The following is a 25,425-nucleotide window of genomic DNA, read 5'->3' on the forward strand; positions in this document are numbered from 1 at the left end:
CACACACACACACACACAATTTTTTTTTCTCCCATGCTTTTATAAACCCTAGCATGGGCTGTGTTTTGCCAACAACAGATCTGGCCGGCGACCACTTCCTCCTTCCTTGTTGTGTCACCCCTAACCTCCTCTTCCGGCCGGCGATTTCTTTCACACAGTTGTATTACGCATTCCAAATTTTTCTTAGATTTTGCATTGATTGTTCTATATTTATAGACTATTTTTCGACTCCAAAATGGGACGCGAGAGCAATATGGTAAAAGAAATTGAAAATAGAAGAGACTTTGTTAAGTATTGTCACGGCCTCGTACAATGGACTTGGTTAATGTCTACTTTTGTTTCACTGGTTCATGATTTCATCCATCATTTTTTTTTCATTTGCAAATATTCGGTTATAAGAGAATACGTCACTCCTAAAGCCAGAAGATTAACTTGATTTTGCATTGATTGTTCATCTTTGCTCTGTGAGGTCTGAAGAAGTTCTGTCTCTAATTTCCATTTGATCTTTTAAATTTGTGCTTCTCTAACAACTGTCTTCATTTAACCGGCGGTGACGCCCCACATGGCAGTGGCTTGGATATCGGTGGATTGGGACGGAGTTTGGGGCTGAGGAACTTGAAGAGTCTGTTGCCTTTTTTTCATTGTATTTCAATGTATCTCACTGTATTCCATGTATTTCATTGTATTCACTGTCTTTTTTTTTCATTGTATTTTAATGTATCTCACTGTATTTCATGTATTTCATTGTATTAACTGTTGAATGTATTCATATATTTTTCTAATTAATATAATTTATGTATTCAGATGTATATATGTATTCAAATGAATCTGCAGTATGTATTCATATGTTTTTGCATTATAGATGACCTGCTATACTTCATGTATTCAATGTATTTAACTGTATTCAATGTAATTATATAATTTTAATATATAAATATATTTGTAAAGATACCACTAAAAATATTTTAGTAAAGATACCACTAAAAAAAGAAAGGATAGATTGAATATCTGAAGATTTTTGGGGTGTTTTTTAGTTGAGAATCTTTTCTATAACTGGAAATATAAATTTTGTGTGTTATAATTGAGTTTGTTGAGTTATATTAGGAGTTAATTGATTCATACCATTTTTATAACAGCCGAAGACCTTTTCTTCGCAAATTCCGTTACTGTACTCACGAATACAGCTCGCGAATACATTCTCTGCGTAGCTGGACTCCCCTGTTTTCCGACGAGTTTTGCTACTGAATTCATGAATACAGTAGCAAAAATACATTTAATACTGTCTATAACAACGGAAAACATAGCTATAAGAAATAATTTAGTAAATGGTAGCAATATGCCTATAGCAAGCCAATAATCACTAAAGCATAGTAGTTTCTGAAAATTTTTCAAAAATATTCATCCGGCGCAATTTCCTGAAAAATCCTATTCCCAATTTGCTCGGCCCATGACCAAAGCCCATTTTCTACCGATTAGGGTTTTAGACACCTTCTCGTTGTCTGCCTTTTAGCTTTATATATTCGCTCATATCCGCCTACACAAACAGATCTCTCTCTCTCTTAATAAACCGATCACAGGGTTTGAACTACACACACACACACAGTTTTCATGTTTTCATAGGAGCTATGATGATATATAGAGAAAGTCATGCACCACTCTGATTATTGTGATGTTAAATTTCTCATACCCATATACTCTTCTGAGCTCCCTTTCCTTACTTTTTTTTTTTTTTTTGATTTCTTTTAATTTTTTATAAATTGTTTTTTTCCTTCTCTTTATTATTCAAATACACATATATAGAGGAGCCATGTGATGCGATCTTTGAAAAGATCAAACCATGATGCGGACCGTACAATAGCCTCAAGCTTCTGGGGATCAACTTTGGTTCCTGATGGCTCCCTTCTGTTATTTGTTTTTTTTTCTCTATAAATATATTCGCTTTATCTTTCAATATTTTAATTTACTTATATTACTCTCACATTTGAGGGAGAGAGATTGAGTAGTGATCCATAAAAAAAGCTGGAGTGGAAAGGGATGCGATTATGAGAAGTTATTGGAGTGGGAGGTGTCGAAAGATATAGTTATATTTGATTTTTTCAATTTAAAGTTGAAAAATAAAAATAATTTTGTCTTTCCGATGCCTCCCATTCCCATTGCTTCCGCTTACTTCGCCCTTTCCTGATATTGCCATCCGTTTGCAGAGATTAATTAGTTTCTTTTTGTTCTCAAGTTTTGTAGTTGTGATAATTGCTGATATAGTGCATTTTTCAAGGTTAAAAGAAATGCACTATATATTGTGTATTAAGAGTGGTTGATGGGGAAAAAGATTGATTAATGGGGTTTGTTGTTACAATTTTATCTTCTGAAATATATTAGTATTCTTATAGGTTGTGCAGCAACTATTGATATGTGAAAAGTCTTAGATAAAATAAATTTGCCCTGGTTTGCTGCAGGGCAAATTGATGATGGTGGCATTGGATTTTGAGTTTGACAATAAGTTTATATTGTAAGATTCTGATACAGTGAGTTTAACTGAGTCTATTTTTTGAAATTAAAAAGAAAGAGGTACATCCTTAGCCTATATTATAATGTAATTACGTTTTGCAACTATAATACGCCACATTATATCTAGCACTAGTTGTTTATTACTCCCTCCGGTCCAAAATAAGTGATTTTTTGGGTGTTTTCACACAGATTAAGAAATTCACCTTTTAACATTAATTAGCAATGGAATTGACCATATTAAACTTTACTATCTCACATAAACACTCCTAACTCATATGTAGGAAAAAAATAATTAATTCATTCTTGAAATCTGAAAAAATCACTTATTTTGGACCACAAGAAAAAGGTCAAAAAATTATTTATTTTGGACCGGAGGGAGTAGTAATTAATTAGTAATTAACGCTGTAGGTTAGGAAGAAGTATTATAGGAATATGTGGAGGTTAAGTATTAGGGTTTGTAGGTTAGGAGTTAAGTTGAGTCTTGTTTTACTTCGTGCCATTATGGGACTAGTCTACTAGGTATTTTGTCTAAGATAGCTTGTGACAATGTTGTGAGTGTTTTCCCGAAACAGCTCATTATTCTTCGGGGTAGGGGTAAGGTCACTATTCTTTCCATAGGGGTAAGGTCAGTATTCTTCCCGGACCCCATTAGTAGAATTTTACTGGGCTTGTTGTTAACACTGTTTTGATTTAAACACGGTCAAGTCTTAAGAGTATTACAGTGTACAATTTCTAATTCCTTGTGTGTTTGCGAGCATGCCTCATAGTTTGTCAATTTGTGAAGCCTTAGGAGTAGAATTGTATTGGTTTTTCGTTGTGTTCAGTTGTCATAAAGTTGGTATATTTGCCTCATATATCGTATTTACGTTAGTCTGATGCTAACTAATGAATTGGTAGGTTTTTCTTATGTTTGTGCTCTCTGTTTTATAAGCCTTTTATGAACCGAGTTTGATGGTTTTTTCTTCTGTTACTAAACTAATGATGAGTCTTTGAGAGACTGGTGACATGGAGGGAAAAAATAAGCCCAATCACGAAACCCTGACCTAGTAGTTGAAGTAGTTGGCAATGAAGAACCATTTATCATACTCAATTCATCATCAGCTCTCATGCTTGATTTCTTCTTCAATTCTTCCAATGCAGCCACGAATTCTTCAAGTTCCTCAATATCCATATCCTCGGTGGCTTTTTGAAAACTCCCCAACGGCGCCGTCACTGATGGAAAACAGGTATGAACAGCGGAAGCAAAAGGCCGTGATCACTTGCATATAATACAGACAACACATAATCACAGATTTTAATCAAACATAAAATCGATACTTATCTCTTGAAGCGTGATTGCAATCGCCAAAAGACCTTCAAGCATGAGCAAAAACCGTCCATCCTCCAGTTCCACGGTCTTCTGCTGCGTGACCCGAATAATGGCCGGAATTAGCGGAACTCGTGTGGGCGAGTTTCTCCTAGGAAAAACGTGTAGTAAAAACTCTTGCCTCCTTATGGAATAAGACCTCTTTATATAGCCACAGGTTTTAGGGTTTAAAACATTATCCTAAACCTGTTGGGTCTTCCTTTTCCACCAAGAAATATAATTCCATTTAATTCCTAAATATTCGGTCACAGCAGGGACCACAGTATTTAATTAACGAGGCTTCCTATTATGGACTTAATTCGAAATATCCGAATTGATACTACCATAATAAATTACGAATTATTCCACTAAAAATTCGTAACTGCACTCATCAGTTCAAATTCGAAATTCTTCCATTAAACCTTATTTAACTCCCATGTTAAGATTCATATATTAATCGAATAAATTAAATTACTGACAATTTAATTCATTGATTATTTTCTTTAGACTTTCGCTTAACTTATTTCATGTGACAGATACAAAATCCACCTGCAGGTTTACACATGAAAACTTATAAGCTTTCATAAAGGTGTATCATCAATCTCTAGACCGAGACATGGATTCCATCAACTAACTATTACTTTGCCAATGTATATCATTATTGTTCAATTTACCAGGCATATTGACCACGAAAGAATCTTGTCTTTTAATAAATCAAAACAATAACAATATACACAACTAATAATAATTATATCAAGACTAAGACTATAAGTACATTTAATGGCTAGAGAAATTATTTTATTAAGTCAGTATAAAATACTTATCTCTACTTGGTCCGTTCAATATATACAAAATGTACTAGCACAAGAAGTCGGAATTAGACAATTCCCATAATCAAGATAAAATACATTTAATCTTGTGCTACAATCATTCCTGATAGTTTGTCCAATTCCATCATTAGATTGTGAACATGATCTTTATACTTATAAGAACCGATGATTTAATCTTCTGTGTATAAGCTAAACTCTATACACTAAATCATCTACTATATAAGTAAATGACACAAACGAATATATGATCTATTTAAAACTTTATTAAAATTGAATAAACAATTGTTCCATAATAAATACTATATCCAAACCAAAATTCATGGTTAATAGTATATATCCCAACAATCTCCCACTTAGACTTTTAACCATGACAATTATTAGAATATATTATATCTAAATGTATGGTTAATAGTATATGCCCTAACAGTCACATCATGTTTACTGTTTTCATTGTCTATTGGTTGAGTTTTCTTAAGGGTGGTGGAGTTTATATACTAGAATCCCTATTAGGAACTTATATACTTGTGAGGCGAGCCTCAGATATTGTTGTAAGCATATTTCTTTAAAAAAAAATTATTAGACAAAAAAAGTAAATTACGAAAAACAAGACTAGACCAAACCATATAAATCAAGTTTGGGATAAAAGAGAAAATCACGATTCTATTTTTTTTTTCCACTTCAATCCGACGCAAGTAACTAATCCAATAAATATCTAAGGATCTAGTCAGATCATTCGATTTTATCCTTTGAGACCAACTTAATATATTTTTTCTTGTTCAAAGACGAATTCAAATTTAAAATCCTGGCACACATTTTTTTCTTCTTCTCTTTTGATCCTTGTATCTTTTGAATTTTCTTGCTAATTATTCGTATATAATTATCAGTTCACAGGAATATGTCCATAAATTTTGCAACTAGGTGTAAAGGGTGTGAGAAGTCAGCAGCAACTTTTGGAAGAAAAAATGTTTAGTTTGTGCATGTGTTTTTCCCTATATTGCGTATCTGCTTCAGGGGTGTCAATGGTTCGGTTCGGTCGGTTATTTTATAAATTTTGTATCATATCAATTTTTCGGTTATTCTATTATGTATAACCAAGATTAAACTTTTCGAAACCGTCCAGTCATGTCGGTTACTCTTCGATATCGGTACGGTTCGGTTAATTTTCGGTATTTTTTTTAATGTCATATAAAAGTCACTATCAGAATAAAATGCAATAAAACACGTACTTGTATAGAACTTAGCCAAACTCTCTAAATATTTTTACAGTTCAAAGAGTGATAAATTAAAAAAATATGAAAGATGGCCAGATTATAGATCCATCAACTATTTCTACAACAACGTAAAATAAATTAAGTCTGTACGTATATATATATATATACAGTATTACAGTATTTTTACCACCATCGAGCTATAATCGGTGGCAGGCCCCTATGGGCAGCTCATATCAGATGGTAAGTTATATATCAAGCCTACTGTGGCCGAGCGCCTATGAGTGAGCCCAGTTGGCCAAGATATAGAGCCTAGTATGGCCGAACGCCTATGAGCGAGCCTACTACGGCACAGTAGTTACACATACCGAGCCTTATACGGCCGGACAACTATTTACTTACTATATCGAGAGAGTTGAGTCAGTATCAGCAGGTAAGCATATCTTCAGATTATCTTTGACTCCCAATTACTTTTAGTTATTATATTATCAGTTCAGTTTCAGCTTTCAGTTATTCTGTTGCTTTACATACTCGGTACATTATTTTGTAGTGACGTCCCTTTTGCCGAGGACGCTACATTTCATGCCTGCAGGTCCTGCTTGACACCTAGATAGACCTTCCTAGTAGACAGAGTCAAACATCAGCTTGGTTGGTAAGCTCCCCTTCCTCGGAGTTGTCAGGTCTATACCTTGGAGACTATTTTATATATACATGTTTGATGGGTAGGTCGTCCCGACCATGATACAGTATAGTTATCTCTATTGTGGATGAGTCCTGTATATTTTGTATATCAGTAAATGTTCATGACAGCTTCGTCGGCTTGCACAATTTATATATATATATATATATATATATATATATCAGCTTTTGGGTATGTTTACCCTACAGATGAGAGATGCGTTATTTTCAGACGATTCAGAATATGGCCTCATCACCCTAAGTTGAGGGTTGCCCTCTAGAGTTCACAGTTACAGAGTGGTACGCTCGGGCCGGTTATGGCATTGGGTTCCGGCCATGCCTCTTTAGGTTTGAGGCGTGACAATTTCATAGATCAGCTTTACAGGATCTTTCGGATTATTCATGCCACAGAGAAAGAGGCAGTTGAGCTGGTAGCTTTTCGACTCTGAGATATAGTCGTCCTTTGGTAAGAGGGATGGGAGAGGTTCAGGGGATGTGATGCACCTCCAGCTATTTTGGAGAATTTTTCAGATGCCTTCCTTGACCAGTACTTACCGCAAGAGATCTGACAGTCTCGAGTCGATCAATTTCTAGCCCGCAAGCAGGGCAATATGAGCGTTCGAGAGTATGGCCTCCGTTTTGACTGATTGACCAGATATGCTCCATCCATTGTTGCTACTATGCGGGACAGGATCCATAGGTTTATAGCAGGGTTGGCCCTAGAGTTAACCAGCATAGTATGGATATCATTGGCGTCCGGGGCATATGATGCGATATTGCCCAAATAGAGAGGGGGTATGGCACAACCAAGGAGTTCAACAACAAGATCATCTATGTCCGTGTATCCTTCAGGGCGCGAGTCGCAGTCTTCAGCTGGTAGAGGTCGAGGCAGAGGTAGAGGTTCCAGTTCAGGTGGTAATCAGAACCGTATCTATGCTTTAGCAGGTCGACAGGACCAGGAGTCTTCACCAAACGTTGTGACAGGTATATCGACCATTTGCTCTCACGATGCTTATGCCTTGATAGATCCAGGATATACTTTATCGTATATTACCCTATTTGTCGCGGGGAAGTTTGGTATAGTTCCTGATACACTATGTGATCCTTTTACAGTAGCTACACCGGTTGGAGAACCAATAATTTCTAGACGGATTTACTGAGGTTGTAAATGACAGTTTGTAGTCGTCAGACCTCAGCCAATCTAGTTGAGCTAGAGATGAAGGATTTGGATGCTATCATGGGCATGGACTGGTTGTCAGCAGGCTATGCCACAGTTGATTGCTGAGCAAAGGCAGGCAGATTTCATTTTTCGGGTAAGCCAGTCCTTGAATAGGTGGGTTATACAGCGACACCCAGAGGTTTATTTCCTATTTGAAGGCGAGGAAAATGATCACAAAAGGGTGCATTTATCATATTGTGCGAGTTAGAGATGCAGATGGTGAGATACCTACACTTCAGTCTATTCCACTAGTTTGAGAGTACGCATATGTGTTTCCAAATGAGCTTCCAGGTATTCCTCCAAAGCGAGAGATTGATTTTAGCATCGATTTGCTTCCAGGAAATCAACCAATATCCATCCCTCCATATAGAATGGCACTTGCCGAATTTAAGGAGTTGAAGGAGCTGTTAAAAGATTTGCTGGAGAAAGGATTCATCATGCCCAGTACCTTCCCTTGGGGTGCACCGGTGCTATTTATGCAAAAGAAAGATGGCTCGCTGAGGATGTGTATCGATTATAGGCATCTAAACAAGGTAACTATTAAGAATAAGTATCCACTTCTAAGGATCGATGACTTGTTTGAATGGTTACAGGGGGATAGATGTTTTTCAAAGATAGATTTGAGGCCGGGATACCACCAGGTCAAAGTTCGGGAGAAAGATATTCCGAAGATAGCCTTCAGGACCCGATATGGCCACTTCGAGTTCCTTGTCATGTCCTTCGGGTTGACAAATGCACCCCCCATATTTATGGACTTGATGAATAGTGTATTCCAGCTATTTTTAGATCAGTTTGTGATAGTATTTATTGATGATATTCTATTTTATTCACGTTCAGAGGAGGAGCATAAAGACCACCTGCGAACGGTACTCCAAACCTTACATGATCGTAAGTTGTATACTAAGTTCTCTTAATGTGAGTTCTGGTTGAATTCTGTATCATTCTTGGGGTATATTGTATCCGATGAAGGTATAAAGGTAGACACTCAGAATATTGAGGCCGTGAAATCCCGGCCTAGACCTACCACTCCGATAGAGGTTCGTAGCTTTCTAGGCTTAGCAGACTACTATCTGTAAGCACGTGATTTTTGCCCTATATGAAATACTCCTATAAAATCCCAAGAAAAATAAATTTTTTGTTAATTATTTGCCATTTTAGGAATTTTTGTAGAATTTTTAATTGTTTGCATTTTGTGCATGTTTAAGTTTTATTTAAATCATGAAAAAATACCAAAATATCATGCATTACATTTAGGATTTGTTTTTACATTTTTAGAATTAACCAGTAATTAGTTGCTTATAAAAATTCGAAAATCACAAAAAATAGCTCATTTTTACATTTTTGTCTTTTGATTTTTTAGCTTATTAATTTTTCTCTTTTAATTTAGAATTAAGTAATGTTTATAGTTTTTATAATTAGTTTAATTTCACATTTTTAGATAATCTAGGATTTTAATTTTAGGATTTTTAATTAAAGAAAAGAAAAAAAAAGATAAAAAAAAGAATTTAAAGAAAAGATTTAATTGGATATTGAGCTAGTTCTTATACCCAAATTAGGCCCAAATTTTTCTACCTATCCCATAATTCCTAGGCTCATACCCTAACCTAATTTCTACCCCTGTAGCACCTAATCCCTACATAGACCTTGGAGCTAGGAGATATCAGACCGCTTCATCACCAAAAACGGGGCAAAACCCCCTGCTTCCCTTTTCTTGCTTCTTCATTCATCATCTTCGATGGAAGGAGACCTTCTCCTATGAACATAATCGGCACACCCCTCTCCATTGCTCAACAAGAACGACCAGATTTCCACACCCAAGCTCACACGCGAAATACACAAGCATATTAGGAAGCTCGAATCCGAAAAAAATGGTTTCAAACAAAAATCAAAAGGAATCTGGAATTTGAGGTTCGAATTTATTGACTTGCTGTTGCTGAGTTTTCCGTTGAAGCTGTGCTGCTGAGCTCCGTCGAGTTTGTGTCTGCCTTCATTTGGCTTGTTCGAGCTTCGCTCTATTCGATCGGGTAAGTTGTGTAAACTTCCTCGTTTTATGCTTTATTCAAATGATCAAAAATTGTGATTTTCCTTTTAGCTTCTTGTAGATTTGTTCCAGTTCTGGTCTCTATTATTCTAGTGTGTAAGAGATGTGTATTTCATCTCAAATTGGTTGAAATTGTTGGAAAAAAATCCAAGTACGATACCTATTTGAATTAATTCGATCCCTGTTTTCAGCGATGAGTACTGTGTTGGTTATCTAATCGCTTTGAGTTCAACAAATTTTTTTAGCTCGAGATTTGGTCTCGGGATCTTCGTCTAGCTTTGGCAGATTTGTATTTCCTTCGTGAGAACTGAATAATTCTCAATATAGTCTGCCTCTTTATGCTTGTTCGATCATTTATTGATATTCATGATTTGAGCTATAAGATTCTGTGACTCCGTTCTTCAATTGGAAAATAAGCTGGTCGAGAATTGGCGTGAATTTGATAAGCTGAGTTGCACAATTCCTCTGCACGCAAGATTTTGTTTGTCAAAAATTGGGTGTATTAACTCCGTAGGTAAAAGAGTTTGTACAATAGGTGTTTGATAAATTTCTTGAAAGAAGTAAGTTTTTCGTTAAACTCTTAGATTTTGCTTCTTTTTGTAGTTTAAGTTTGGTTTTTATTGTCTTACGATTGTACTATATCTGTCCATTCGAGAATTTCATTTTACAAAATGAATTTGAACTTCAGAAGTGTTATTACCAATTTTTTTTTTGTTTGAAGCATTGAACAGAGGCAATAATTTGTACACAAAAAGAGAAATTACTTACTGAACATGAATTTGTTTGGATGATTGTTGATCATGAGAAGTGAAAAGACACAATGGATTTACATAACCCATGGCCCTCATGTAATTAATTTTTAACTCTTTAGAAATCGAGGCGTGCCGTTTAGCGAATTTCACGGCCTCCCGCAAAGATAATAACTCGTTAGTCGCTTTAGGCGCGCTTTTTAATAATTTTACCTTTCTAAATACGGGTGTGCATTTCATGCAACCCAAATCCAAATCCGAAAACGTTGAATAAGAATGTGTCGAGGATCCGGGTGCATTTCATGTGACGTGATCCGAAAACACGTTTTTAAACAATGTTCGCTTTCATAAAAATAATTAGAAGTGGTAAATAATTATAAAAGTGCACTATAGGTTGGAACATGCAAAAAATTAGATTTTTAGCCAATTATAATAATTTAAGCGACCGTGCTAGAACCACGGGATCCGAGGGTGCCTAACACCTTCCCTCGGGTCAACAGAATTCCTTATTCAGAATTTCTGGTTCGCATACTCCAATTGGGAAGTCGAATGTTTTCCTCGATTTGGGATTCAAATTAAACCGGTGACTTGGGACACCAAAAGCCAATCCTATCCCAAGTGGCGACTCTAAAAATCAATAAACAATCCCATTTCGAATAATGTCACTTTAAATGGAAAAACTCCCTTATACATTATCCTTTGGGGTAGGTGTGTAAAAGGAGGCGTGACAGCTCTGGTGACTCTGCTGGAGAAACGAACCCAGAATTTCGATTCAGGGTTTAAGAATTCGAGCTTAGTACAATTGTTATATTTGACTTTATCTGATTTTTTATACATGTTCCATGCTATATGTGCTAGAGTGATATTTTTGGTATTCTAAAAATGTAAAAATAAATCATAAATGCTATGAGTGATATTTTTGGTATTTTTCATGATTTAAATAAAACATAAACATGCAAGAAATGCAAATAATTAATAAAAATCTATAAAAATTCCTAAAATGGCGAATAATTAACAAAAATCTATTTTATGGGGATTTTATAGGAGTATTTCGTATAGGGCAAAAATCACGTGCTTACAGCTGCCCCTTTTTTACACACCTACCCCGAAGGATAATGTATAAGGGAGTTTTTTCATTTAAAGTGACATTATTCGAAATGGGATTATTTATTTATTTTTTAGAGTCGCCACTTGGGAAAGAATTGGCTTTACCGGTTTAACTTAAAACCCAAATCGAGGAAAAATTCGACTTCCCAATTGGAGTCTGCGAACCAGAAATTCTGAATAAGGAATTCTGTTGACCCGAGGGAAGGTGTTAGGCACCCCCGGATCCCGTGGTTCTAGCACGGTCGCTTAAATTATTATAAATGGCTAAAATCTGATTTTTATACATATTCCAACCTATAATGCAATTTTATAAATTTGTTTAACCGCTTTTAATTAGTTTTTTATGAAAGTGAACGCCGTTTAAGAGCGTGTTTTTTGGATCACGTCACATGAAATGCACCCGGATCCTCGACACCTCTTATTCAACGTTTTGGGATTTGGATTTGGGTCGCATGAAATGCACACCCGTATTTAAGAAGGTAAAATTATTAAAAAGCGCGCCTAAAGTGGCTAGGGTCTTATTAACTTTGCGGGAAGCCATGAAAATTCGCTAAATGGCATGTCCCGAATTTCTAAAATATTAAAATTAATTAAGTGAGGGCCATGCGTTTGAGATTTTATTTGGCACGGCACACCTCGATTCCAATTTTTAAAGGAAAACTCAAACTAAGCTTTTGAGGTCATAAGCTATATTTTACTTAATATGGCACGCCTCAAACGAATTTAAAAAGCGTTTGGTTATTTGAAGGGCCTAGGCTCGCAGCAGGCCCAATTGCATATTAAAAAAAATATTCACACCGTCATTCCATTATTTCAAGCCAACATGAAGTACATAAGAAAAAGGGACAAAATCAATTCTAATCAGCACATGAAACCAACTTCAGACTATTCAAAATATGAATCCAAACGTGATAGATCCGCAAATAGGAAACGATTAAAGGAAAACTAATACCACGGCAACATGAAACGGCCCATTTTTCATTACTCAAGCACAAATAGCTCAAGACAATTGAGTGTTAATATTACAAAATTTAGCTATAAATCAAACCTGCATAGCCAAAGACATTGATGATTTTATCTAAAACATTTTGTATGTATCATGAATGTCACTATTTGACTTGAATCAATTCCATGAATACATAAAGACAGCTTGTATCATTTTTACACATACTCACGACACAAAATCAAAATCAATGTACTCCCGCAAATGAACAGATTCTATTTCCCTGATCTAGCTCATGTTTGTGACTTATTTCTGGAAAAAAGAAAACACCCTAAACATCCATGATAATCCTTTCTCCATGCCAACTTAAACACAAATTATTAATTCAAAGAATAGTAGGTTAATCAGAAAAATGACTAACTAACCAACAAATATTCAGGCATTAGCGATTAGACAAGAAGAGGAAACACACATGAAGTTGAATAACTATATCCCACAAATTTTCAAACAGTACAAACATCTGAAAATTAATCAACAATAGGGATTGTACCTTTACAAGCCAGGAAGAAAAGAAAGACCCCAAAAGCCAAATAAATTCTGAAACAGATATAGGCTGGAGCTCAGCTAATATACCACAGAAATCACAGCAATCCAACACCAAACCACTCCTTGATAACCCAGAAATTGCAGATTAGAGCAGTGAAGTAAATACAACTTCGAAATTCCTCTTTCACTACCATTTTCCTTATCTGTTTTTTTTTGAAGTTTTTTTTTTTTTTTTTTTTTTTTGATTTTTTTTAGTTTTTCATGTGTTTATGAGGAAGGAAAAGCCAGCCAAAGGCGTTGTTTCTCGGATGGCAAGGGGGGTTCGGTTTTGGAGGCGTTTGAAGTTGGTTTTCAGCTGGTTATGGCTGAGAAGATAGCGCTTCTGGGCGGTTTGGAGAAGGAGATGAGGAGGGTGAGTTGAGTTCCATGACTGGATCTTCAAGGAGGAAGAAAGGAGTTTCAGAAGAAAAAGGAAAGGAGCTGGGTGTGATTTTTGTTCAGAGGGAGGGAGCAGCGTCGTTGGGTTCTTCTCTGTATTTTGCTAAGGTCAGGGATCTCTCCAAATTCCCCCTATTTTTGTGCCTTAGCTCCCCTTTTATGCGAAGGATTAGGGCAAGGGGTAATGGGTATTTGGGTAGGGAGATTGAGCTTTGAGTGAGTTATTGGGTTTGGGCAAATTTGGGTATAGGTTTTGGGTTCAGCATTAATTTTGGCCCAATTTCACAAGACAAACCTTTCTTTTCCAATTCTTTCTTTTATTTTGTTAATTTTCCTTTTTCTTTTAATTAAAAAAAAATTCTACAAATTAAAAATTCTAAATTATCCAAAAGTGTGAAATTAAACTAATTAGCTAATTATTAAAATTATAGACCTCACTTAAATCTATATATTAAAAGTGAAAAATCAATAAACCAAAATTATAAGACAAAAAATGTAAAAATGAGCTATTTTTGTGATTTTCAAATTTTTATAAAACAAATGATTATGATTAATTCTAAAAATGTAAAAATAAATCATAAATGCTATGAGTGATATGTTTGGTATTTTTCATGATTTAAATAAAACATAAACATGCAAGAAATGCAAATAATTAATAAAAATCTATAAAAATTCCTAAAATGGCGAATATTTGACAAAAATCTATTTTATGGGGATTTTATAGGAGTATTTCGTATAGGGCAAAAATCACGTGCTTACACTATCGGAGGTTCGTAGAGGGTTTTCCTTCCCTTTCGGCTCCATTGACGAAGCTGACTCAGAAAGCAGCTAAGTTTCAGTGGATAGAGGCTTGCGAACGGAGTTTCCAAGAGCTTAAGACAAGGTTGACCTCAACGCCTGTTCTAACACTTCCAGAGGGTCTAGAGGGTTATGTCGTGTATTGTGATGCCTCATGTGTCGGCTTGGGATGTGTCCTGATGCAACATGGGAAGGTAATTGCTTACGCTTGAAGGTAGTTGAGGAATCACGAGAGGAATTATCCGAACCACGACCTCGAGTTAGCTGCAGTTGTCCATGCACTTAAGATATAGGTGGCACCATTTATAAGGTGTTCATGTGGATATATTTATAGATCATAAAAGCCTGCAATATATCTTCAAGAAAAAAGAGTTGAATTTGCGATAGAGGCGATGGCTAAGTTACTGAAAGATTACGACGTTAACATTCTCTACCATCCAGGGAAAGCAAATGATGTAGCAGATGCCTTAAGTCGCCGATCTATGGGTAGCTTAGCACATGTAGAGGCTGAGAAAAGTGAGTTAGATAGAGAGCTTCATCAATTAGATTGTTTGGGGATTCGGTTTGTAGATTATGCCGATGGTGGAGTTGTACTCCAAAATACTGCAAAATCATCTCTCATAGCTGAAGTAAAGTAAAGGCAGTACGAGGACCCAGCGTTGGTTGAGTTAAGAGAGCGAGTTCCGTAGCAGAAGAAGTCGTTGTTAGAGCTCAAGAGAGATGGGCTTCTCAGATACAGGGGTCATCTCTGTGTTCCAGATGTAGCAGGGCTACGAGGCAACATTATGTTAGAGGCACATTATTCATGGTAATCCATTCATCCTGGGTCATACGAAGATGTATCATGACATTAAGGTTGTGTACTGGTGGAACGATATGAAGAAGAACATTGCTGAGTTTCTCACCCAGTGTCCTAGTTGCCCACAGGTAAAGGTAGAGCACCAGACTATAGAGGTCCCAACGTGGAAATGAGAGGCAATAAACATGGACTTTGTCACAGGTTTGCCTCATTCTCATTGTAAGTTCGATTCTATATGGGTGATAGTCGATAAGCTCAGAAAATCAGCCCATTTTCTGCCGATCAAATCTACATTTACAGCTGAAGATTATGCAAAGTTATATATTAAGGAGATAGTGCGGCTACATGGAGTACCAATATATATTATATCTGATCATGGACCCTAGTTTACAACACATATTTGGAGGTCATTTCACAACTTTTCATCCACAAACTGACGGACAAGCCGAGCACACAATTCAGACGCTCGAGGATATGTTACGAGCATGTGTTGGATCTTAAAAGAAGTTGGGATGAGCATCTACCTCTTATCGAGTTTTCATATAATAACAGTCACCAATCCAGTATCCAGATGGCTTCGTACGAGGCTTTGTATAAGCGTAATTAAAGCTTATCCAGGGGTGACAATTGACAGCTCAGAGTCGTCAGAAGTCATATTCTGACGTGCGACGATGAGAATTATAGTCCAGGGTTGAAGACTGGGTATTTTTAAAGGTGTTGCCTATGAAGGGCGTGATGAGGTTTGGCAAGAAAGGAAAGCTTAGACCACGTTATATTGGACCTTATAGGATTATTCGAAGAGTGGGCCGAGTAGCATATGGGTTTCATCTACCCTCGAAATTGGAGTCTTTCCATCCAATTTTTCACGTATCTATGTTACGAAAGTTCATTGGGGATCCTACCCGAGTGGTGCCCATTAATGATGTACAGAAACGGAGGACTTATCGTACGAGGAAGTTCCAGATGCCATCCTAGACCGACAAATTCGCAAGCTACGAAATAAGGAGGTAGCCTCCGTGAAAGATTTAGCAAGAACGTGGGAAGCTGAGGAAGAGATGAAATCTAAATACCCCCACCTATTTCAAATTGAAGATATGGCTCGAGATGGGATACTTCAGCACAGCTCTACTCGGGCCAGTAGGTCATCAGTTAAGCTCTTATTTTTGACTTTTAATATTTATGATTGACAGTCGTGTGAGGCCAAGTGTTGCTATTTATGGACATTGGCCATGTGTGGCATGTATAGTATGTTTTTTTGCTGCATGCAGGTTGGTTTTAGTCTAGTGTACGGAGGAGACTCTTGCAAAAATTTTCCAAGTCTCTAAGAGTAAACATTTGAGGACGAATGTTCCTGGGGGGGGGGGGGGGGGATGATGTTAAACACCATATTTTCGTACATAAAAACTGCGTCGTAAGCAAACAAAGGTAAGACCAAAAATGAGATCATCTTTGAATGTATATAAAGTAAGTGTCATGTTACCTCGGAGTTAAAAATATTGAAAATCATGAACAACAAGTACAAAGAGGGTTGGATGGTTCAGAAGATAAAGGAGTTGAAGAAAACAATCTTTCGTCGAAGTCGACAAGTTGGTAATGTTACAACACATACCTTTGGGGCGAGACTAGGGTTCTTAACATTATAAGAGGGTTATGTTATGATTTATTTTAGTCTTATGATAGTCATATGTTAAGTTTCTAAGTCAAGCGAGTTGTTGAACAAAAGTCGATGAAAGTCATCACAAGTTACGTTCATGAGTTTTACTGAATTTTGGGCCATATGTTACTGGGATTTTCTCCCTATATACTTAGAGATACGGACCCATAAAATTGAAGATCTATGAGCCTACTTTTTAACGCATTAAATCGTTTGTCAATATGAAATTGGAGTAGTGAGATATATGCATTTTTGCGAGACTGCAGGGACTGCTAGGTAACAAGTAGGTGTATCACCTACTTGATTAAATGAGAGGATTAAATATGTCCAAAAATGGGCTATTTCGGGTCGGCCAAAGAGCCTATTTAAGGGCTTATCTGCAGATATAACACTCATTATATAGAAAAATTACCAGACATAAGCCCCTGTAAAAATCCTCCCAAAAACTGCACGCCAACCCTAATTGATTTTCTCTCCTTTTCAAGTTCTAGTTGGAGGAAAAACCTAGGGTTTGAAGAACCAAGATAGGAGCTGAGGTATTCAACAAATAAGGTAAGTTTAATTCACTCTTTCATCCATTTTTTTTGCTGGAAATGTATGAAAAGTCGTTCTATAATTGTAAGAACTCACGGAATGGTGATCAGAAGTAGTGAGTTCGAGTTATTTAACTTGTAGCGGACTATTTTGTGGGTTGTTTCATGTTGTTGTTGGATTGCGTGTTTTGCTACTAGTTTATGGAGTTTTGGAGGAGAAAGGGTGTGGAGAAACACCACATAAATGCAGGGTGGGGGGCTGGTCGTTCGTCGTAACATTTTCGGGTTGTCTGACACTACTGCGGTGGTCGTTTTATGTATGAAGATATTGGAGTGTGTTGGGCTGTTTTGTAGTATTTTTGCGGTGTATATAAGGTTGGAAAATAATGTATATATGTTGTTATTGTTGTGTTCTTATATTGTTGGTGTTATCTCGAATTGGGAGGAAGTAAGGATTATAGGGGAGATGCTGCCCGTTTTAATATAAAATAAGCTTGTCATTCATTATATAATAGTTATACCTTTCGTAACTTAATGATAGTATTATTATCGTTGTTTCAAATTAAGGTGCGAAGAGGCAAGTTCAACGTGGTTATTAGAAAGATTGTGATAAGGTATGTTAAGGTTATACCCTTCCTTATTTTGGCATGATCTTGTAACTACATGCGTTAACGGCGAGACATAAAAAGAAGTTCGTACTCCTGAATTTATGTACATTATCCTAGTCTCATAAGTTACAGTATTTCCCTTATGGGGACTTTATATTCAGTTAAATTTGTCTTCTTTCAGTCAAGAGAGTAGAGGGTCTATATATATATATAGAGTATTACAGTATTTTCACCATCATCGAGCTATAATCGGTAGGCAGGCCCCTATTGGGAAACCTCTGATCAGATAGTAAGTTATATACCGAGCCTAGTGTGGGCGAGTGCCTATAAGCGAGTCAAGACTGGCCGAGATACCGAGTCTAGTATGGTCGAGCTCCTATGAGCGAGCCTACTATGACCGAGCAGTTACACATTCTGAGCCTTATAGGGCCGGACATCTATTTTACTTACTATATTGATAGAGTTGAGTCAGAATCAGTAGGTAAGTATACCTCCATATCATCTTTGGCTCCGAGTTACTTTAATTATTATATTATCAGTTTAGTTTCAGCTTTCAGTTATTCTATTGCCTTACATACACGGTACATTATTTCGTACTGATGTCCCTTTCCTGAGGACGGTGCATTTCATGCATGCAGGTTCGAATAGGTAGATTGGTAGACCTCCTCCGTAGGTGCTACCCGTGATCAGCTTGATCGATAAGCTCCACGTCCTTCGGAGTTGTCGGGTCTAGGGTTTTGTGTAAATATTGTGTATATATGTATATATATTATGGGTAGGTCGGGGCCATGGTCCGACCATAGTACATCCATCACTAGAGGCTTGTAGACATATCATGTCAGTTAGTACCGTATGTTGGGCTTGTAGGCATTGTATGTATATTTGTGTTGGTTTGTTAGTTGTAGTAGTTACGACGGCCTTGTTGGCTCAGATTTATATTGATGTTCATTCAGAGCTAGTTTCCATTCAGTTTTATATTTTGTTTCACAAATTGACTGGCAATGTGGTCCTATGGCCAAAGTATGAAATTCTATGTTCAGAGTCTCTCAGTCTCAAGTTGGTGCGCTTGGTAGTTCCGGTCTCGACCCCCTAGGTTTGGGGCGTGACATACATAGTGATTTGATGGCTTTGGAACGAATTTTGGCACGTTTGGGGAGGAACGTATGTTTAAGTGAGAGAGAATGTAATGACCCAACCGGTCGTTCGTTTTGAGCATTTGCATTCAGTTCAATGGCTCGAGGGCATTAGTAGATTCATATGATGTATTACAATTTGTGTTTATCGTCGGTTTCGATTTTCGGGTGATTCGGGAATGATTCGGAAGATTGATTCTCATCTTAGAAGCGCTTTAAGTTGGAAGAGTTTATCAAGTTTGACTATTGAGTATTTGGCCCCGGATCGGAGTTTTGACAGTTCAGTTAGGTCCGGATGGTTCTTTTGGACTAGGGTTTACTCCCGTATTTGCATTTGGAGGCTTCTAGAAGATCTTGGCCATAATTGGCGAAAGTTGGCAATTTAATGGTTAGGAAAGTTCATAAATTTGACTGGGAGTTGACTTTAATGATATTGGATTCGGATTATTTTTTCGGGAGTTGGAATAGATTCGTTATGTCATTTGGAACTTGTTTGCAAAATTTGAGTTCATTCCGAGTTGATTTGATATGATACGACACGAGTTTTGGAAGTTGAAAGTTCAAAAGTTCATTAAGTTTGATGAGGTGAGATTCGTAGTTTTGATGTTATTATATGTGATTTGAGGCCTTGAGTAGGTCTGTATTAAGTTTTGGGACTTACTAATATATTTTGACGGGGTCTCGAGGGGCTCGGATGAGTTTCGGATAGGTTTGGATTGTGTTATGCTCATTTATGATATTACGACGTCATTTGTTCAAGCATAAATGGTACCATATTAATCAAATGAGCATGAAATTCTGTTTTTACTGAAGCGTTATATCTGTGTCGTAATTATGGAGTCATAGCAAAAAGAATCGTCAAATTTGGACATCGTATGAGGGAGTTATGCTCATTTTAGCGTCGGAGAAGAAAGTTGGTACTGGTGCTTCGCAGGTGCGAGGTTGGATCCGTATTTGCGACCCCGCCGGTGCGAAAAATGGTCGGCAAAGCGAAAATGACAGCTGAAAATGTGCAGGTGCAACTTTTTGGGCCCAAAAGCGGAAATGCCTGTGTATAAAGAAAAATCAGACTGCATTCTTTTGGTATTTTGAGCATATCTTGAGTTCTAGAGCTCCGATTGAGGTGATTTTCGTGGCGTTCTTCTCATATATTCATGGGGGTCAGTATATTATCTCAATTTTTCTATTTTAACATGATTACAGTAGTTAATTTGTGAATTAATCCATGTTTTGATTAGAGAATTGGGGATTTTTATCAAAAACTTTTTTAAAGTGAATAATTGAGTTTTGAACAGCGATTCGGAGTCGGAATTGGATAAAATTATTATGGTTGAACTGATATTCGAATATCTTATCCGAATTTATGAGTTTTATTAGGTTCTGAAGTGCGGCCATGGGTTGACTTGTTGGTTGACTTTGAGATTTTGATTAAAGATTCTGCTTTTATTGCTTAGGTTTGTTTCCTAAGGCATTATTCGATTTTTTGAGTTGCTTTTGCCTAGTTTCGAGCCGTTCGGAAGTTGTTTTGCATGGGATGGCATTTCTAGAGTGTTGTTTGGCTTGCTCAGTATTTAATTTGACTTGTTCGAGGTCAGTAATATATCTAAACTTGGATTTGAGGGTATTTAACCCCGGGAACTATGTTATATGAGATTTATTGGAGTGACGCGCGTGCTAGGTGATGGGCGTTTGAACGTGCACCGGCGTAATCATGATTCAAGTTCACTTTTAGACTATTACTGGACTTGTTTTGCTGTTATATCTTGTTATATCCGTGTTCTCCCTACTTGTTTGATTATTTGAGCTGTGGTTCATTTTAGAAGTCATGTTTTGGCTATGTGATTATTTGGTTGAGACCTATTGAGGCTATTTCTATTGTTTTGGGCTATATGATTTGAATTTTATTATACGCTCTCATGATTCTTTATTTGCATATTATATCTAAGTCTCCGATCATCATTCATTGTGATATTGCATGTTATCATTGTTTCTCATATGTGGTGCTGTTGGATTGAGTGATATGAGATTGTGAGCCCTTGAGACTTGAGAGGTTGATGACTAAGGTGGGTCGTAGAGCCGTGTTGATAGTGTTGTTTTGGGTCAGGTTGCACGCTATAGTAGGCCATACTATTTTACTATTAATTTTTATTATTGTGGATCCAGCTGCACGACGCAGCAGGCCTTATGGGCTTTGTTATTATTTTGGATCTGGCTACACGTCGTAGCAGGTCTTATTGGCTTTTGATTAGCGCTTGGACAGGATCCACCCCTCGGAGTCTGACATATCAACAATGAGCGAAGGCACGGTGATATATATACACGTACTTTGGTGAGGGGCTTATGATCCAGGAACCCATACAGTGCTGAGTGATTGTGTGTCTGATGAAGTGAGCATTTGAGACAGACAACTTGAGTATGTTGAGGGTAAGAGTACCTGGGATATCACCGTAAAATCATTCATTTGTCGTGCATACTTGGTATGTAGGTATAGAGATGCATTTTCCTCATGCTAGACGGTAATGTGACATTTATGATTTGACACGTAGGCATAGAGATATATATTCCTCATGCTAGACGGTATATGATAATTGATGACTTGACATGTACATTGACATGTAGGCATAGAGATGTACTTTCCTCATGCTATTTGGTAAACGGAAATTCTTATCTAGTGTTGTGAATTGGGAATATATTTCTTTTTGATAAACTCATGTTTAATTGATTTCCAATGGTGAGATTTGGAATTGACTGTTTTACTTAAAAAGCATGCCTACTTTTTCCGTAATTATGAACGAGTTGAGCATATATCTCTTGAGTTATCTACCTTTACTATTCTCATTGTATTATTACAAGTTGTTATTGGTTATTGGTGTTGGACTCTGACGGTTTTTCGAGCTCGTCACTGCTTTCAATCTAAGGTTAGGTTTGTTACTTATTGAGTACATGTGGTCGGTTGTACTCATACTACACTTCTGTACCTTGCGTGCAGATCCTGGAGCTGCTGATGCTGTGTATGGCGGGAGCTGGTATTTAAGATGTACATGAATTCCAATTATAGCTGCCACGTGTCCTTGGTAGCTTTAAATTTGCAGTATGTATATTTCGAACAGATAATGTATTTATTACGTACTAGCTTTTTAAATTCTAAGTCTAAGAAGCTCACTACCAATCCTGGGAGATTGTATAGAAACTCAGTTATTTTACTCATTTACTTTTAGTACTGTCATTTGAGCTGTGTTGATGTTACTTGGCTTATTTAGAGGGTTTGGGTCAGGTACCATCAAGACTAGATAGATTTTGGATAGTGACAGAGCATATCCCCTAACTGCCCTTCACTCAATTGTAATATTAGGCATACTGACCGATGGGCTATTCCCAGGCCTGTACTACAAATTTTGGTATTTTGATTTTACCCCCTAATACTCTCTTATGCTTTTACATCTGCAGCTTCAATACTACCTCAAACAAACAGGCCAGACATGTGAATCTGGGCTAAGCCCATTAAGCAAACAGACAACGGATTTTACCTGTCTATACTATAATAGAAATCTATTTACTACCTTTATTTAGGTTCCTTATTAGTTACTTTATATATCTATATTTACTAGTTTTATACAAAATCATAAAAAGGAGAAAATGGAACATACCTTAAATATTGGGTATCAGTTACACATAATCACCTATATTTAAGATACTCTTCCTTTTTCCAAGGAAAACTATATCTGTCTTTGTACTTACCCAAAATCATCATCTCTCTTTGTACTTACCCAAAATCATCACCGTAAGAACCCACTGAACCCCAAAATCATCACCTCTCTTTGTATGTACCCAGAAACCCATTGATACCCATAATCTTTCTAACCCAAAAATCTCGCTTACTCACTCCTCTTCCACTGTTATCCCCCCAAAATTGCAGATTCTTTCCTCTTCCAAAGCTGTTGATATATGATTTCTCTCTTTAGTCGTCCAAAATCTCTTTCTCATTTATACAATATAGAAGAAATTCGAAGATTTGCTCTAAAATCAAGCTGTGGGTAAGCTTTACTCTACATTAAAGTTGGTTTTAGGTTGAATTTCATAATGAAACTCGAGGAAGATGAAGTTTCGGAATTGTATTACGATTGTATGATAAGGTATCATAATTGCATCTGAGTTGTATTTGATACATCAATATCTAAGACAATTCTGATACAATACTAATACTATTAAAATACAATATTGTATTATAATTTAAGTTTAGAGTTGGTTCTAGGTGGATGTTTTAAATTGAAACTTGAAAAAGATGAAGATCAAAGTTGTATCATAATTTAGAATTGTATCACAATTTTTACCTAAAATAATACATGATACAATACTAATACAAGTATAATACGATATTGTATCAGTTTAAGTTTAGAGTCGGTTTTAAGATGTATCATAATTGTATCAGAATTAAGAATTCTTTCAGGATTGTATCAAATTTGTATTTGAATTATGAGCAACTGTGAGATCTTGACGAATTTCACAGTTTGTATCACAAATATGTGATAATTATATATTAATTTATTAGTATTGTATCAGGTATTATTTTGGATATTAATGTACCATCTACAAGTTATATACAATTGTGATACAAGCATGATACAATTACGTTTTACGTATTGATGTATCTGATACAATTTAAATACAATTATGATACATATATCATACAATTCCTGAATATTTCTTCATTTTCAGTGTTGTCCGTTCTCCCAGCAAAAGAACGATGCAATTGATGATTTAATAATATAAAATTATCAGTAAAGGTGGGAAGAGAGAAGATGGAGATTCTGGGCGTAGATTAAGGAATTTTGTTGTAGAAAAAAAGGAGAGAGAAGAGGAGGGGAAAAAAAGGAAAGGATATAATTGAATCCCTTAATTGAAGGCACTAATAATGGGGTGAGAGCCTTTTAAGGAGCAATCTACATAATCTGTAAGAAAAACCTACATACTTATTAAAAACTACAAAACATAGAGAACATTGATAAATAAATTTCTTATATAGTATAACTAGGTAAAAGTCCCAACAAATAACTCAGTAACCCATTAATGAACTAACACATAACGTTTATTCACGCCCAAAAGACTAAGCAAAGATTTAAAATAATGAGTCAAGACAATGAATAATCCAACAAAACATGATTCTTAATGTACATAAACTAATCAGGCAATGAACAAAACAGATCAACTAACTAATAAGAAACTAAACAAATTAAACTAACAAAGCAAGCTGACAAATGATTGAAGAAACTTGAACTAGCTAATACATGATGTAATAGTAAGCAGTTAAACTAACCGAACATACGCTTTTATTAACCAACACATGAACTTAAGCAAACAGAGACTAACAGAGATTAAAATAGAAGTTATCCTATCCTAATTACAGATATTAAAAGAGGGAAAAAGGACAGGTTTTTATACGCAAGCCTTGAGAGACATCCAAAACCTAGCTCAAATACCGGGGACGACACCAGAAGCGATGAATGAAGGCAATCCGACCACTAAAGCAAGTTTTTTTCTTCTTTTTCTGACGGATATTGGTTGATGAACTCCGGCGATTCCGGATGTCAAATTTCAGGCGGACTGGCTGTTTAAGTCTGCACACTTTATTCTGGTGGTGACTTCCTATTCTTCAGAGCGACTCGCTCAGATTGACATCCGTGAGATTATCCGCCTGCATGGCTTACCCATTTCTATCATTTTTGACCAAGGCACATAGTTTACATCACATTTTTGTAGAGTCGTGCAATGTGAGTTGGGCACGCGGGTCGAGCTGAGAACCGCGTTTCATCCTCAGACGATAACAGTCAGAGCGCACTATTCAGATCTTGGAGGATATGTTACGTGCCTATGTAATGACATCGGAGGTTCATGGGACCAGTTCTTACCTCTAGCGGAGTTTGCCTACAACAATAGCTATCGGGCATCCAGATGGCTCCGTACGAGGACTTATATGGGAGGCAATGTTGTTCACCGATTGGTTAGTTTGAGCGTGGAGATGCTAGATTATTGGGCACTGATTTGGTTCGTGATGCTACGGAGAAGGTTAAGGTGATTCAGGAGCGACTTCGTACAGCTTAGTCAAGTCATAAGAGTTATGCGGATCAGAAGGTTCTAGATGTGGCTTACATGGTGGGTGAGAAGGTTCTTGTCACGACCCGGATTTTCCACCCTCGGGAGTCGTGATGGCGCCTACTAATGAGAGTTAGGCAAGCCAATTATTCCAATTATTCAACCATTTTCATTTTTTTAATCCCTTAACAATTATGAATA

The 25,425-nt window shown here is 36.6% G+C and overlaps 2 long non-coding RNA genes across 2 annotated transcripts; one reads left to right on the forward strand and one right to left on the reverse strand.

The window, feature by feature from the left end:
* Positions 1–9,387: 9,387 nt before the first annotated feature.
* Positions 9,388–22,359, forward strand: LOC109239781. Its single transcript, XR_002069964.1, has 2 exons — positions 9,388–9,809; positions 22,124–22,359. It is a non-coding gene; the product is annotated as an uncharacterized LOC109239781 (long non-coding RNA).
* LOC109239782 lies at positions 12,632–13,848 on the reverse strand. Its single transcript, XR_002069965.1, has 2 exons — positions 13,176–13,848; positions 12,632–12,937 (listed from the first exon to the last, which is right to left on the reverse strand). It is a non-coding gene; the product is annotated as an uncharacterized LOC109239782 (long non-coding RNA).
* Positions 22,360–25,425: the final 3,066 nt, after the last annotated feature.

This window comes from Nicotiana attenuata, unplaced genomic scaffold (assembly GCF_001879085.1).
Source record: "Nicotiana attenuata strain UT unplaced genomic scaffold, NIATTr2, whole genome shotgun sequence".
NCBI lineage: Eukaryota > Viridiplantae > Streptophyta > Magnoliopsida > Solanales > Solanaceae > Nicotiana > Nicotiana attenuata.